The 17,413-nt window shown below is 37.2% G+C and overlaps 1 protein-coding gene across 2 annotated transcripts in view; it reads left to right on the top strand.

The window, feature by feature from the left end:
- CHN1 (chimerin 1) overlaps window positions 1–17,413 on the top strand; it is a 192,661-nt gene that overhangs the window by 23,640 nt on the left and 151,608 nt on the right. The gene's annotated exons all lie outside the window — the stretch shown is intronic.

Raw genomic sequence — 17,413 nt, 5'->3', positions numbered from 1 at the left:
ATTTATTGCACTTAGACAGTGTAAGTGCAAGAAGAACCAGAGCAGTGATAAGCTAGAATCCATTAGAGATGTTTTTTAAACCTGGAATCAGTACTCATAAAATGGATATGTCGCAGGTTCACGCACGACAGTTGGTGAGCAGTTGGTTGCATTCAAAGAATACTGCCTATTTTGGCGATATTATCTTCAAAAGAGAAAAATACGGGATAAAATTTGGGCTTGCATGTTTAAATTTTTATTAAACTTCTAATATGTTGTTTTTCCACCATCCTTTTATTCTTACATCTATAAATTATTCATAAAGTGACTTAAATATACAAAAATAAAGTTTCATGGACCTGGGTAGTAAACGGTGTTGACTTTTTTCCTGGCTCACAGAGAGTTAATTTCTCAGGTGTGATAATGATTTTGTGGTTGGGTAGGGGAATGTTTTTATTTTTAGGAGACACATGCTGAACTACTTATGAGTGAAGTTTTGTGATACCTGCAACTTACTCTGAAATTGTTTTGGGGAGGTATATAGAGAGAGAGGGAGAAGGAGGTAACAGAGGGGCAGAATGTTAACAATTAGTCAGTTTAGATGAACGATACAATGGTGTTCCTGTACTGTTCTTTCAACTTTTTTGTAGGTTTGGATTTTTTTTTTTTTTTTTTTTTTGTTATATTTTCAAAATAGAAAAAAATCACAGAAATGAAAATTTGGCTTCCAAATAGGTGAAAAAAGAACATTTTCCCCTTAATATACTTTCCTTTTAGAGGGGACACTTGCATTTAGACTATAAATACATATTTTTTAATGGTTAGTTTAGCTTTCTTCTGACTGTATCACCATTTTACTGCTGAGCAATAAAGGAATAAAATGGTGAATTTAATAATATGCATTTGTTTGCCACCAGGGCTTTTCTTAGAATTTCTCCTGCTTTCAGAAAATATTACATTTACCAATAAAATGCAGAAATTATTTTTGTTATGTATTAGGCAAGTTTGTTAAAACAGTTAACCCCAGTGGGTGATCCAGATTGTGTCAATATGTTCTGTGCCATTTTTATCATTTCTTATGGCCTGTTTACATAGAAAATCAAGAGAATTTTATCTAAAATTACAGGCATATGTTTTGTACTGAGAACTCAAGTTTTCTGAAATTATTTACTTCGCATATATATATTATATACATGAAAGAAACCTGTCTCATGTATGTGTAGGTATTAATGATATGAATGAAATTATATTACTTTACCTCTGTTTTTGGTATTTCATGGTTGCTGGGAAAACATTTACTACTAGCATATTTGCATTGACTTTCAAGAGTATACTAAATATTTAAAAATTTATGAGGAAACAGAATTTGATCTAATTGTTACTCATGAACTGTAAAAATTCATTTATTTTTGTTATGATATATATAAGAATTTTAAGTCTGATTAGAGATAAATAATTCTCTCTTACTGACTGATAAAGGCACATGAAAATGTTTTTCCATTGCTGTCATTTCTCTGTGGTCGATGCTGGTTTGAATTTGATAAGTCTTTTTTCATTTTCCAGTGACAATGACCTTTTGTTCTCCAGTTGTAGTATTCAGCATCCTTGAGGGCATTCTAACAATGTTAGTGCAGTAAAGCATGCAGACAGTACTTTAAACAAAATGCTTGTTCACAGCTGCATGACATAAATCACTCAGTCTGCTTTTTGAATAACAGATAATATTGCTTATTAGTAAGGTGCATCAAGTCTGGAGTTAAACAAAAGAAAACTCCATTTAGATGTCTTAAGTAAACTGATTATCTACCTTTTCATTTTGGTAGACTATTGGACTGTAACATTTCATGTCTGAAGTATGTTAGACATTAGCACAGCATTCTTTCTGAGTCCTGAAGTCGAATTGGGGAAAAAAAGAATTGATGTCTTTTAAGTAAGGATATTTTGGAACATTCTTTAAAGTATGGTCTCTTGAGAGACTTCTAGGTATTCTGTTTACATGGTAGTCCTCACTTCCCATTCGAGCTGGTCGGACTTCATTGAGCTTTAGCTATGTTCATGTAAGAGATCTCTTGTACTGCTTTAACTCATATATTTCTTCATAAGGCTTTAACCAGTACCTTTTTTCCCACTGTTCCCCATCCCATGCTTGATATTTTATACATATATATGTGTATATATATGTATATACATAAACATAAAATTGTCAGGTATGCCATGTATTGTTTTATATATATATGTCATCTATATATAATTGTTATGTGCATGGGAGATAAGTGTTGGCTGGAATCGAATTAGACAACTTTGACTCCACATCAGTCACTTTTATTAAACTGTTTGCCATTCATTCTACAGAAAATGCTTAGTAGCATAGGAAATGCTCATTGTGGAATGACAAAAAAGGAATGTTATTCTGTAATGGCTTAGGTTAAGGCATATAACATGTTCTGAAGAACATCTTTGAAATGTCTTACAAGTGATATCTACATTTCTTTCCCTGGAAATTTCTTTAATGTCAAGTACCTAAGGAATCAAGTTAAAAATTTTTTTGCTAATAATAATAATAACAGATTATTATGTGAGTTGACTTGCCCAAGGTGAGACTCACAATTAGTAAGTGCTGCTAGAGGCAGGTATCCAAACCCCCAGAGCCCACGCTTGTAACCACTACCCTGCACTGCCAAAGCTGGTAGCACAGAGTGGGGCAGGTCCTCACAGTCAGTCCTAAAACTCATGCCAGCCTGGCACACAATGTATCATTCATCTTCCTCCTAAGAACCCAGGGGTAAAGCACTCGGGGATCCTTGTTCTTTCCTTGTTCTTTCACTTGTCTGATATGTTTACAGAGACATATCCCAGAACATTGTTCCCAATATTAATTTTTTTGACCCAGTTGGATATATTGTCAACTTCTTCTCTAGGTTTCTGCCCTTCTTAAGAACATTGTGTTCCGGGCTTTGAGTGGTCTAAGTTGGTGCATTACTGTCATGCAGAAAGACCACAGAACACTGAGGAATCTAAAACACAAATAAATGTGTTTCATGTACATGTTTTCTGTTTTATGATCTAGCAAAATATTGAGTCACTGTAGTTGGGTATACCATATGTCAAAGCATGGGCTGCGGTGGGAAGGAGGCATGATGATCGGATGACAGCCCGCTCAGCTCTGGAAACTACCTGTGAGCATAATAATCTTTACCTAGCATTCTCTTTCTAAAACCTAGACTTTTACTTCGATGACCCCGTGTAGGAGAACTTGTGGTTGAGCAAGTTAAGGGTTCCAGGCAAAAATAGTGTTAGGGTAATCCTGGATCACTAGTGAAGCTATGAAAGCCCTTATAGTTTTCTTTTTATATTCACTGATAGAAAAAGAAGACAGAAGACTAGAGAAAGAGAATGTCAGTAATCATTTATCATTCCTTGTATATTAGAATCTTTTCAGGATTTCCCTCATCCAAAGTTTTGAGACTGTGCTTATAAATTCATTTTTTCCATTGCCACAGTTATTATGCATACCAAGAGGTTATGTTTTCCTATTTCTGACCTTCTATATGCATAGCTGAGTCAGAAATTTTCTCTGATAGGGTTATACAGCCTAATTTCTCACTGTCTCAGCGCTGAACACATTACACGTAGGTGAACACTCTAACCTGACGTTATGGCCTCCCTCTCAATAGTGTGAGGAGAATGGTTCCGAGATCTCACTTTACTTCCTTTGCCCTAACTTCCATTATTTGTCTGAATGGTGCATTGCTAAAACTAGGATTACTGCTCTGCCACCCACTTCATTTCCTTTTTTTTCCCCAGTCCCGCATCATTCATTTTAAAATCCTCCTTAACAACAAAAGTGAGTCATGGTTTAAATATTACACGATGTAGAAACTTCAAGCTTGAGAGGTATGTCTGCATATTCTAGCAGGAATTTTTAGCTTAGGGAAATTTAAAATTGGAAAGGAATTACTGTTCTTGACCTTACAGGACTCCTTCGTAAAATGCAGACATTAAGTGCCCTTCTTGTCACTAATCCAGTCAGGATGATGAAGCTTCAGGGTATCACCCTACTGTGGGCCCGAGAGGAGCCACTTCTTAGAGTGGGGATTTAATGAGGCGGAAGCTCTCTTTGGACATGGGAACCACAGAATTTCTTTGAAGGTTATACTCAAGCTTGAGATACAGGGAAACCAACAGCAGCAAGAAGATGTTAACAGCATCATGAATGAACCTGACCATAAGGGATATCAGCTTGTCTGTACTATCCTTGGAAGCTGGTCTTGAAGCTAGACATCTTAGGGTTTTTATTGTCTGTTCTTCAGCCTAGTGGTAGTTGTAACCTTGTGAGCTGTGCTTGAAATGTTTCCTCAAACATCTGATTCTGCCTCTGAGAAGTTGTTCTGGTCTTTCTTCTGCTAACATGAACCTTCTTAGATTGCCTTTCTTCAATCCCCACGCCATTTGGCTTTGTATTTTGGCTCCTTCGTATGCCTTGATAGTTTTAAAGTAGTCACCTGGCTTTGCACTGTTTGCCTTGTTTCTAACCCAGCATGCCTTTATTATAGTGTCAGTAGTGGTTAGGAGCATGCGATTTGGAGTCACCTGATCTCAGCTGCTGTTTGTGACTTTAAACAAATGCCTTGATCTCTTTCAAGTACCAGTTTCCTTACCTGTAAAATGGTGATAGCAATAATACCTACTTTATAAGATTGTTGTGAGGCATAAATTAGTGTAAAAGTATTTAACAAGAGCCCAGCACATGGTAAGTGTTCAGGGTGACAAAATTTACTACTATTTACTAGTTATTGTTTTAGGCCAGTGGTTCTCAGACTCTTAATCTCAGGACCCATTTACACTCTTAAACATTTTTGAGGAACCTAAGGAGCATTTGTTTATGTGTGTTATATATATTGCTGTTTATTGTATTTGAAAATAAAATTGAGAAATTAAAAAGTTATCTGTTGATTTAAAAATAAGAATAAACCATTGCATGTTAGCATAAATAATGTATTTTATGAAAAATAACTATTTTTAAGGTAGTGAGAAGAGTGGCATTCTTTTACAATTTTACAGTTCTTTAATGTCTAGCTTAAAAGAGAAAGCTCATATCGGCTGTCATCTGTTGTAATATGTTTTGATTGGAGTATATTAAGAAAATCTGGCCTCATACAGATATGTAATTGAAAAAGGGAGTATTTTAATAATCTTTTTAAATAGTTATAGATATTCTTTGATATGACAATAAAACTTGATGAGTGATAGTTTCTTAAAGGTCAGTTGTAACGTAGACTTTGAAACCATATCAGTGAACGTTATGGTACCCTGTTACATTGAAATCTGCTGGCCTGTCTTGTGCTTTGATTGGATCTTTTACCCGTGTGTGATTTTGTCCTGTCATGCATTTATCTTTTCAAAAATATTTGCTCATTGAGTTGTACAAATCTTCCAAAAGTTAATACATTTCATTGTACAACATATTAACAAATCACATTCTTTAATATCATTATCGATCCCATTGGAAAAGTCTTTAAAGATTAACGTCAGCTTCCCCAAACTCTAATTTTCATTTGAAGGCTTGGATTTTTATGAATCTTTCAAGTTATTTTCCTCAAAGTGACAAGCTCACTTTGTTCATTTTCAAGAAAATAGTTGCTGAATACCCAAGTCTGAATAGTCATAGTTTGTCAGTCATTCTTTCCAGTGAAATGGTGTTTATGAAAATTGCAGTTAGTTTAGCTCACAACTCGAATGATCTCACGTGTGCTTTTCGTCAAGACATCATACTGCAGTGTGCAGCAGATACACCCTATGCACACTTCCCATTTTATCACAAAGGCGTGTACACAAGGGTCAAGATTGAACACAATTAATACTTTTTAAATTGCTTCATCAAGGACATTCCTAAGTGAAACTGAATTTTTTTAAAAAAACTGTGAATGTATGTTGGCTAATGACAGTTAATACAGTTTGGTGCCACTGCATCTTTCTGTGCTGAAGCACCAGCAGTTTTACCCACCAGAGCTCTGGCATTACCAGAGCAAATGTCAGTGCAGTGAAAAAGGCAAATTTCTTAGTATAATTATGAAAATAGGCTTGACCTTGTGTACCCCCCTGAAAGAGCCTCAGTGAGCCACAGATGTTCACAAACCACACCAAGGGATACAGCAATGTGAAAAACAGACAAAAGAATCCCTGCCCTCGTGAAGTTCACATCCTAGCAGAAAGAGACAAACAAAAACCAACATAGTTTGGCAAAATGTTAGTATTTTAGATAGTGATATGTACTAAAGAGAAAGAATAGAATGACAACTAATGAAAACAGAGGAGAATATGAATTGTCAGGGGGTTTTGAGCATTTCAGGGTGACAGGGAAGGCCTCGTTTTGAGTAAAGAACTGAAGCAGGTAAAGGAGCAAGTCAACAGAGATTCTTGCGGGAAGAACATTCCAGTCCCAGGGAACAGCTAGGTGGGAATGTTTCTCATGTGTCTCATGAATGGCAAGGAAACCAAAGAGACTGGCAGAGTGGGTGAAGGGGAGAGAAGTAGGAGGTGAACTCAGCAAGGTAAGAAGGACAGATCGGCTAGGGTCTTAGAGGTCAGTGCTTCTGGAAAATCAGGTGCATGCACATCACCTGGGGATCTTGTGAAACTGAAGATTCTGATTCACAGGTGGGAGTTGGGGCCTGCAGTTCTGCAGTTCTAATGATTACCAGGTGATGTCAATGTTGTGGTCCTCTTTGAATAGCAGTTTTGTAGACTGTTGTAAAGAGCTTGGCTCTAATTCGGAGTGACATAGGAAGCCATTGGAGAGAATCTAGCAGGAGAGTGTTGTTATGTTCTGACTTAACGTTGTAACATGATCAGCCATAATATTAATACGAGTAGCGGGTTTGGAATCCTTTATCCAAAACCCTTGGTAACAAATGTATGTTAGAATTCAGAATTTTTCAGATTTTAGAAAGGTAATACATTTCATATATACATATATACTTATATGTATAACACCCTAGCAGTGTCTGACACATCACTTATAATCACACATTAATATTTCTGCAGTGAAATGAAGTCACATTCCATATAATAAATAAGGACTAAATATTCTCACATCCATTAAGGTGAGGTTTTTACCATCAAATGAGTTATAAAGAACTATAAAAATGCTCTCAGATTCAGGTCAGACTAGAGTTTGCTGCCAGATGAGTTATAAAAATACTTCTACTCTTGAAAGCATTCAGATTTTGAGAACTGAGAAAAGTGGGTCTTTGTTGCTATTATACTTTGTTAGTTGCTCCTTGTGTCCTCACACTGCAGGAACTTCTTTAAAACAAAGAAGTCCATTACATGTTCATTTTAGGCATTGCTGGATGCAGTTGTTGGCAAGAGAGACCACAGCCCCAGATCTTTCATGCCCTGGGTTCTGCTCTCAAAGGAAGAAACATAGGTAACCTATCAATTTGGAACACAAGTTCTCATTTCCAAAGAGTTTTTGCATCTTGGCAGTCCATACTGTCATGTGTGCAGTCAAAGCACAGTTAATTAAAACATGCTGAGCGTTTTATTATACCTTGGGACAGTTAGCATGTGCTTAGAATTATCCCAGCTCTGCTCATTTGTGGTTTATACAATATTACTTCCATATCTGACTCTGTTTTCTTCCTACAGCTGTGAGCTGCCTTATTCCACATTTGGCTCCACATCTTGTAATCTAAAGCAAACTTTTTTGTGTTCTTCAGAATCTACTTTGTGTGTGTGAGAGAGAGAGAGACAGAGACAGACTGATTGGTTTTCCCGGAGAAGTCCAGTTTAAAAGAAGCACATTTGGAAATTATCATGATAAGATGAGGAATGTTGTGACCTTTTCCTGTCTCACTTATCTGTGATGTCAAAGTATTAGTAATAGGAACATTATCCCTCTTTTCCCCATAGAGGTAAATTTAAGGGTTAGTATATCCTATTTTCTGAGTAGCTGTCCTCTTGATAAAGCTTGAAAACGCTGATGTAAGGCAAGACTTTGAAAGGTTGCTTGTTGGCATGGGGGAATCCTAATTATTCTATGAATCTGCGTCAAAAAATAATGCCATTCTAATAAACACATTGTACTGCATACTCTGAAGCCTGAGATTCCTTTTCCAAGGGCAAGGATCCAAGCGAGACATTGCTATAAAACTATGTAGCAATAGGAAATGTATGGATTAGGAATAATTTGCCCCAAAGGATGAATAACAAGGAGAAAAAACATTGTTTGCAACTTTTCCTTTAAGAAAAGGACAAGGAGGATACTGAAGGAGGTGAGGGCATTTGAGACAACTGAGTTATAGTTCTTAAATAACTGACTAAGAAGATCCCCACTAAAAGTGTAGTTTTAGTTGATTATTTTCTAGAACTTGTAGTTATAAAAAGTAAAATTTCTGTGAAGAGTTTTCATGGTTACATTTTTAATATCTGTAATTTCAAGTGCTCTGGAGTTGTTGGATTTGGAAAAAGTGTTCCCCAGGTGTATTCTTTTTTTGTGTATGGTACAATGTATATACCACATGATATACTCTTTTAAGGATGTAGAATTACAAGGATTTCTTAATTTATTGCAGTTTAATTTTAGATGTGTGAGATGCAGAGAAATCAAGTAGAAGGGTATATACTCTATTGTATTCGTTGAGTTTTGTGTATTCTGTTTTTTTTTGTGGTAGAGGGTTTTAGGAACTATCATGTTAGTAAAGCTGAATTTTTTTACTCAGTTAAACAAAATCCAAATGGGAGCCATTTGGGCATGTTGAGAGGCTTTATAGGAGCTAAAATCTCTTCTTGAAGTTTTCTGTTAGAAACCTTGTGTTAAGTGGGCCTGAGGACTTTCTGTTAATATGCCAAGATGTTGGGCTTCCCTGGTGGTGCAGTGGTTAAGAATCCGCTTGCCAGTGCAGGGGACACGGGTCCGAGCCCTGATCCAGATCCCACATGCCGCGGAGCAGCAAAGCCCGTGCACCACAACTACTGAGCCTGCGCTCTAGAGCCCGCGAGCCACAACTACTGAAGCCCGCATGCCTAGAGCCTGTGCTCTGCAGCAAGAGAAGCCACCGCAATGAGAAGCCCGCGCACCACAACGAAGAGTAGCCCCAGCTCACCGCAACTAGAGAAAGCCCACACGCAGCAACGAAGACCCAACGCAGCCAAAAATAAATAAATAAAATTTTTTTTTTAAATGCCAACATGTTAGGATAAACATGATCAGAAATGACCAAACCTTTTAAAGAGAAAACTTCAGAGAGATGTGACTTGTCTAGAGGAGAAATAGTAGGTTGGAAAATGACAGCCCTTACCTTTGAATTGAGCTGAATGACCCAGTTCCTGTGTATAGCTTTTTGTTCCAAGAGTACTGTATTGTGAAAAGATTTGAGTAAGCAGAAGGCTTTGTTTGTGTAGTCTGTTTGCTGGGTCTGCCAAGTTGGTTAGAGGAACCATTGCTTAGATCTTTAATTAAAGGCCAAGCTTGAGTTTTCAAAAGAAGAGATTTCCAAGCTTGGCTCGCATTTAATTTAGGAGGCTTTGTTGGCCTATGCTGTGGGTCCATGGTGAAGAGCTGAGCACTGCACTTGAAGAATATTTGTTTTTGGAGATCTTTGATGAAGTTACATGTGAGCACTCTAGTTGCACAGTCTCAGAAGTTCTTTTTCCCATGTATTAACAGTTCTGGGTCATTATTCTCTGAAGAATTAAAGACAATTATCTTTGGTTTTAAAAATAGTTTATTTCTGTCAGAATTGTATCATGACACATCACTTTTCAACTTGGAGCAGTTTTAAATGACTTTGTTTCTTCTAAGGTTGAACTTAACTGACCTGATTTGGCCATGACTTTGCAGAGTGAATATTAATTATCTTAGTTAAAATGCTTATTCACTGTGTTTTGAAGCATCTTCTAAGAAAGAAGTACACAGATTTGAGTTACCTAGAAACCTAGCAAAGCTCTTTTTTACTTGGTTTCTCCTTAGTTTAGAGTTTTGAATGTTATTATGAGCCTTTTAATTTTTACTGTGAATTTTTGTTTTCCAAGAAATGTATTTCTTTTAGAGTGAGAAGTTGGGTTGTTTTCTTTATGACTCTTGCAAATATTAACAGTAGTAATTATTTGGTTTTTATTGTGAATTTTATGCCCTTGTTCTTTTAGAAGATCACTTTATAGTAAAACAGAGTTTTATGGTCGCAAGCATCCCATTATTTTGGTATGCCAAAATTTGGTACACAACAGGTGGGGATTAATCATTAATGCCTTGTATTTTCTGATTAAAGCAGGGCAGGGAATCTCTCGCCAGTAGGTTGAAAGTCAGGTCTTCATTTCAAGGGAAAAATGGCTTTTTCTTATCAATAAACGTCAGTTTTTTACAGAATTCTAAATTGTTAATTTTCAAACGAAAGGCAATCTGAAACATGCTTTAAAACATTAATCACGTAGTTTTTGAGTGTATGTCATTAGTCTAAACCTCATTTAAAATGCAACATAGTCCTTTTTGAGAAAATTCATCATATTGTTAAAAAGTTGTAAAAACCTTTTTGTTTTGAGCCTAAAACAATAAACAGCTTAAATTTAACATTCTAGTCTGTTCTAGAATGAACTATTTATTTTTTATTATTTTTAAACATAATTTTATTTATTTATTTAATTTTGGTTGTGTTGGGTCTTCGTTGCTGCATGTGGGCTTTCTCTAGTTGCGGCGAGCAGAGGCTACTCATCGTTGTGGTGTGCGGGCTTCTCACTGTGGTGGCTTCTCTTGTGGAGCACGGGCTCTAGGCACGCGGGCTTCAGTAGTTGTGGCACGCGGGCTTCAGTAGTTGTGGCACACGGGCTCAGTAGTTGTGGCTCGCGGGCTCTAGAGTGCAGGCTCATTAGTTGTGGCGCATGGGCTTAGTTGCTCCGCGCCATGTGGGATCTTCCCAGACCAGGGCTTGAACCCGTGTCGCCTGCATTGGCAGGCAGATTCTTAACCACTGCACCACTAGGGAAGCCCTATTTATATTTTAAAATAAAAAGTTAAGCAGGTTTAAACTTCATCAGTGGAATATTATCCTAATCAAAGAATTCGTAAGATATAACTATATAACGATACACAAAACTGTATAATAGAAAGAATAAAATAAAATTTTTTTTGTTTTCAGAGGTCAGTTGTTTTCAATGACATCCATAGCTAGACTGGACCTAAATAGGATCTAATTGGAGAAAGCATAAATATTTACTCAATCATACAATGTTTTAAGTTAATCTAAAAATTTAGAACATTAGGGTATTTATGAGCAGATTTAACCTTGTGAATCAATAAGTGAATGCTTTGAGTACCTCCCAAATAGCCCTAATATTATACATTATAATCTATCATATCTAAGATATTATCCTAGATATATTTTACTAAGATTTTTAAAGTCATTGCCTAAAGGTGCAGATAAGTGTCTTGAAGTTTTTAATACTCAAAGGAAAAATGAATGTCCTGAAAATATTAGTATTTACAGAAAAAAGTAGCAGAAGGGAAAATTATAGGCAAAAACAAGTTTAACACTAAATCATGCTTAAAATCTTTGAGTTTAAAAAACAGCAAGAAAAAATTAAAATCATTTTCATAAACATGATAAAATATGTAAAAGTAAGATTTTCTTGGCTCATAATTCTTTTTTAAAAAAATATCTTTATTGGAGTATAATCGCTTTACAATGGTGTGTTAGTTTCTGCTGTATAACAAAGTGAATCAGCTATACATATACATATATCCCCATATCTCTTCCCTCTTGCATCTCCCTCCCTCCCACCCTCCTTATCCCACCCCTCCAGGTGGTCACAAAGCACCGAGCTGATCCTGTGCTATGTGGCTGCTTCCCACTAGCTATCTATTTTACATTTGGTAGTGTTTATATGTCCATGCCACTCTCTCACTTCGTCCCAGCTTACCCTTCCCCTTCCCCGTGTCCTCAAGTCCGTTCTCTACGTCTGTGTCTTTATTCCTGTCCTGCCCCTAGGTTAGGTTGTTTCCATGTCCTGGCTATTGTAAATAGAGCTGCAATGAACATTGTGGTACATGACTCTTTTTGAATTATGGTTTTCTCAGGGTATATGCCCAGTAGTGGGATTGCTGGGTTGTATGGTAGTTCTATTTTTAGTTTTTTAAGGAACTTCCATACTGTTCTCCAGAGTGGCTGTATCAATTTACATTCCCACCAACAGTGTAAGAGGGTTCCCTTTTCTCCACACCCTCTGCAGCATTTATTGTTTGTAGATTTTTTGATGATATTCTTGGCTCATAATTTTTACAGTTAACCAGTAGTGAAAAACATTTAATTAAGAAGCTGTTCTCTTTTCCATTCAGCAAATTCATTTAGAACAGGGAGAAGAGGTAAATGAAGACCTCCACAGAGGTTCTCAGGGGGAATTCGAGGACTTTAGAAGAGGTGGTGTTATTTATATGTTTGCCACAAAGCTTGTAGTTGATTTCTGAGACTCTCAGACTGGGAGTATTATTTCTCTGGTAAGGTATTTATTTCAAGAGCCCATTCAAAACAATTATAATTTCCTGTGGAGTTTGTTAAATGGTGCTTTTCTCTATCTGAATCAGTTTACATGTTTTTCTCTTCTTATAAATAGTTAACTTATACTTTTAAAAAAATTTAAGTATAGGTGATGTACGATATTGTGTTAGTTTCAGGTATACAGCAAAGTGATTCAGTTATACACACACACACATTCTTTTTCAGATTCTTTTCCATTATAGGTTATTCCAAGATATTGAGTATAGTTCCCTGTGCTATACAGTAGGTCCTTGTGGTTTATCTGTTTTATATATAGTAGTGTGTATCTGTTAATCCCAAACTCCTAATTTATCCGCCCCCCCCTTTCTCCTTTGGTAACAGTTTATTTTCTATGTAAGTCTGTTTCTGTTTTGCAAATAAGTTCATTTGTATCACTTTTAAGATTCCACATACAAGTGATAGCATATATTTGTCTTTCTCTGTCTGATTTACTTCACTTAATCTGATAATCTCTAGGTCCATCCATGTTGCTGCAAATGGCAATATTTCATTCTTTTTTATGGTTGAGTAAGATTCCAGTGTGTGTGTGTGTGTGTGTGTGTGTGTGTGTGTGTGTGTGTGTGTGTGTGTACCACATCTTCTTTATCCATTCATGGATTGTATACCACATCTTCTTTATCCATTCATGGATAAAATTGATGGACACTTAGGTTGCTTCCATGTCTTGGCTGTTGTAAATAGTGCTACTGTGAACATTGAGGTGCTTATGTCTTTTTGAATTAGAGTTTCATCTTTTCCAGATATATTCCCAGGAGTGGGATTGCTGGATCATATGGTAACTCTATTTTTAGTTTTTTAAGGGACCTCCATACTGTTTTCCATAGTGGCTGCACCAATTTACATTCCCACCAACAGTGTAGAAAGGTTCCCTTTTCTCCACACCCTCTCCTGCGTTTCTTATTTGTAGACTTTTTAACAATGACCATTCTGATCCGTGTGAGGTGGTATCTCATTGTAGTTTTGATTTGCATTTATCTAATAATTAGCGATGTTGAACATCTTTTCATGTGTCTCTTGGCCATCTGTATGTCTTCTTTGGAAAAATGTCTATTTAGGTCTTCTGCCGATCTTTTGATTGGTTCGTTTATATACTGTTTGTTTTTAGTAGTTTTTCTTCCTCCTTAGCACAAATGAATATACGCATTATATAATTTTTAAAAATACACAGATATATAAGAAAAGTAAAAGTCACCATCAAGAGAATGCTTTCTCCTGGTTCTGGGGAGAGAATGATGTCCCAGTGGCCCAGCACATCCACTGTATGTAATAAGTTAACTTCTCTTCTGCTTCTAGAAAGACTCTGGTTATCTCCCATACATGGGAGAACTGAGAAAATACCACTCAAAACATTTTATGTGCTCTGTGGTTCAGGTGAGGAGCCTGGGTGAGGAGGGCCGACCTAGAGATCACTACTGTTACTTAAATTAGCATATGTCATTCTGACTCTTTCCTGTTCTCTCTCCTTGTCCCTGTGCCCCTCCCCATGTACACATGCACATACACATTTATATCTTTTCTTTTGTTTAAAAAAAATGAGATCATACTATACATGCTAATCAACTTGGCCTTTATTTATTTTCCATATAGTTTAACAATCTCATTTTTTCTTTTGTTTTCCTGAATTATTTGTTTAGATTTTTACTTAGAGTCACAGAAGAGAATCTCTCAAACAGAACCCGCCTTCTTACCTCCCCAGTTGATTAGACATAGAGCCATGTCTCCACCTTCCCAGGGCTTGTCCACCACTTGTGATTTTTGAGTCCATTACTTTCTCCTCCGAGTATTTGCTCCATCGATTTTCTCTTACCTTTGGCCTTCCTGCTGCTTGGCTTGTTTTCTCTGACTCATGAGAATTGACCTGGGCCTAACATGGTATTCCCCTCAGACATCTGAGTATTTAATACACAAAGCAGAGGAAAACACATGGTGCATTACTTATGGATGCCTCCTGGACAACACAGCCCAGGTACCCTCCAGGGCCTGAATCTCAAGCTTTCCTCAACATGTCTTCTATTTCAACCACTCTGCATTTTTACTATTCCTCAAATACTTTCTGAACTTTCTTGTTCCTGTGTCCTATTCACTGTGTTTCCTCTGTTAAGAATGTTGTCTCTCTTTTATTTCCAGTCTTCTTCCCTTGGCCCCTGTACTTTAAAAATCATCCGTCCTTCAGAGCCACTGTCAGATGACATCACCTCTGGTTTGTCTTTCTTGACACTCTGGCCAAAAGTGATTCCTTCTCCCCTTCCATTCTTTCATCAGCTCAGCAAATACTTATTGGGGCCTATTCTTGTCAAGCATTTTGACAAGATGATGGTTTATGAAACTCTCATTATGTAGAAGAGTATTACGTATTACTCTTATACTCTTATGTATTACTCTTATTATATTACCTTGTTAGTAAGTAATCATATCCATCTTATTTTTCTTACCGCCCTTAAAGGCGTAAACTACATCTGGACCCACCTTGTAACTGACATTCTTACCCATAGAAGGTGTTTAATACATATTTATTGAATGAATGGAACTTTCTGATTGTTTTAACGTTTCTGTATGGCAGCATAATTTTGATATTTATATAAAATTCTTTTGTGTAGTGAATGAAAAGTATTACTGGCACGTAAAGGCAATGGAGAAAATGGATTTTGTTGGTACGTACTTAATTTAAGCACTCATCTATACCATGCTAAGATTATTTTAAGCAGCTGTCCCTGAATTTAACTTGGTTTTAAAATTAGCTGTCACTGAGTTATAGGTTGTCAGTCTGTCATTCTCAGTCATGCTCTAGAGATGGAAGTCTGTCATGTTGATATACTTGGCTTGGGTGGATTTTCTGACAGAATCAAAAAAGTGATGGGGGGCTTCCCTGGTGGCGCAGTGGTTGCGCGTCCGCCTGCCGATGCAGGGGAACCGGGTTCGCGCCCCGGTCTGGGAGGATCCCACATGCCGCGGAGCGGCATGGCCGCTGAGCCTGCGCGTCCGGAGCCTGTGCTCCGCAACGGGAGAGGCCACAGCAGTGAGAGGCCCGCGTACCGCAAAAAAAAAAAAAAAAAAAAAGTGATGGGAGTCCTTGAGACCTCTAGCTGAAGGCTCTTGCTAACTTCCTTTGAACTAGCTGAAAGGACTTCGTTCTGCTAAAGGAATTCATGATTTCCTCTCTTTTCCTGTCTTAGTTAACTTTTGTATTTCTTCTATTAGATGAAATGTATCTTATCCCACCTTACCCCATACCCTAAATGTGCCAAGGAAATCATGGTTTGAAACAGTTGTTCTCACAGCATGTTCTAGGGACTCCTGGAAGTCTCCAAGTTTTTTCAGAGTTTCCACAAAGTCAAAGCTATTTTAAGTAATAGTAATAAGACATTATTTGCCTTTTTCACTCTCATTCTCTCACAAATGGCTAGTTGGATCTTCCAGACTGTACATGGCATGTGATATCACAACAGATTGAATGCAGAAGCAGATAGGAGAATCCAGCTGTCTTCACTTATACCGGACATTAAAGAGATGTGCAAAGTTTAAAACAAATGTTTTGTCTTGAAAACTAAAGTTATTTCTTCATAAAAATGTTAACATATAATTGGTTTATTATTTTTAATAAATTAACAAATATATACTATTAAAATTTCTGTTTTAACTTCTAATATGGTTAATATCAGTAGATATTAAAAGCTCTTTAGAATCCATGTTTTTGAAACCAAAAAGTTTGAGAGACACTGTTTTAAAAGATTAAAAATATTTAAAATATCTGTCAGACTTTCTAACAGATTAAAAGGTGAAATCCTCTTGATGTAGTCAAGGTGTCTTCAAACTAGAATCTGTCGTCATTGATTCTATCAGTTTCTAATTGTTAGGCATTTAGGTTGAATCCAGTTTTTTAGTTTAAAAAGAAATATTTCAGTGGTATTCTTCTATATTAATATTTTTCTAATATCCTTAATTATTTTACAATAAATTCCTAGAAATAGAGCTGCTGGGTCAAAAGTATGCAGAAGGAACTGAAGACCTGTTACATAAATGCAGGAGCCAAATATGCTCCCATACTTTCTCCTCTTAATTACTGCCCCAGTTAGCAGGAAATTTAGTACCTTCCTCTTTAGGCAGTCTCCTCCTCCAGGTTTGAACTTCAGAAGGCTTACTCAGTCCCAGAGTGGTCCCATTCTCTTACAACTACCCAGAAGAAAAGTGTAGTAAGTATAATTGTACACTGTTTATCCTTCTTCTCTTTATCACTTTCTGTCAGTGTTGAAGACCAGCCCTTTGTCGATAGTTGCTTGTCTGAGTGCTACTAGGATACCCGTTTAGGTCAGACCTGGCCCAGGTCAAAGTAGTGACCCCAGTTGGAGGTTAAGATTGCAGTTTATTAGTTCACACTCTTATACTCAATGATTCCATGTGCCAGGGAGGCTGAGGTCAGAGACACTTCTGGCCTCTGCCTCATGCTGGACCAGAATCTGTCCTTCCTAATAAACCCATAAGCCTTCTGTGTGACCCTGGATCACCAGTTTCAATTAATCCATCTTCAAAGTCATTTTCTTTCCAGAGTGTTTCTGCCTGTTCTTGCCAGTGGAACTTGGTTTGGGCTATACGTTTTTTTCTATGACAGAACTCCTTAAATTTGAATCCGAGGAATCAAAGATTGGGGTAATGTTTCTTCCCTCCAGAAGGATTTAGGGTACTGGAAAATTGTCTCAGCAACTCTAGCAATTAATTTTGCACATCAAGAGTGTAAGGTATAGCCTTCCCTGGTGGCGCAGTGGTTGAGAGTCTGCCTGCCAATGCAGGGGACACGGGTTTGTGCCCCGGTCCGGGAAGATCCCACATGCCGCGGAGCGGCTGGGCCCGTGAGCCATGGCCGCTGAGCCTGCGCGTCCGAAGCCTGT

Source organism: Physeter macrocephalus, chromosome 2, assembly GCF_002837175.3.
Source record: "Physeter macrocephalus isolate SW-GA chromosome 2, ASM283717v5, whole genome shotgun sequence".
Taxonomy (NCBI): domain Eukaryota; kingdom Metazoa; phylum Chordata; class Mammalia; order Artiodactyla; family Physeteridae; genus Physeter; species Physeter macrocephalus.
This window is presented reverse-complemented; position numbering and strand designations above follow the sequence as displayed.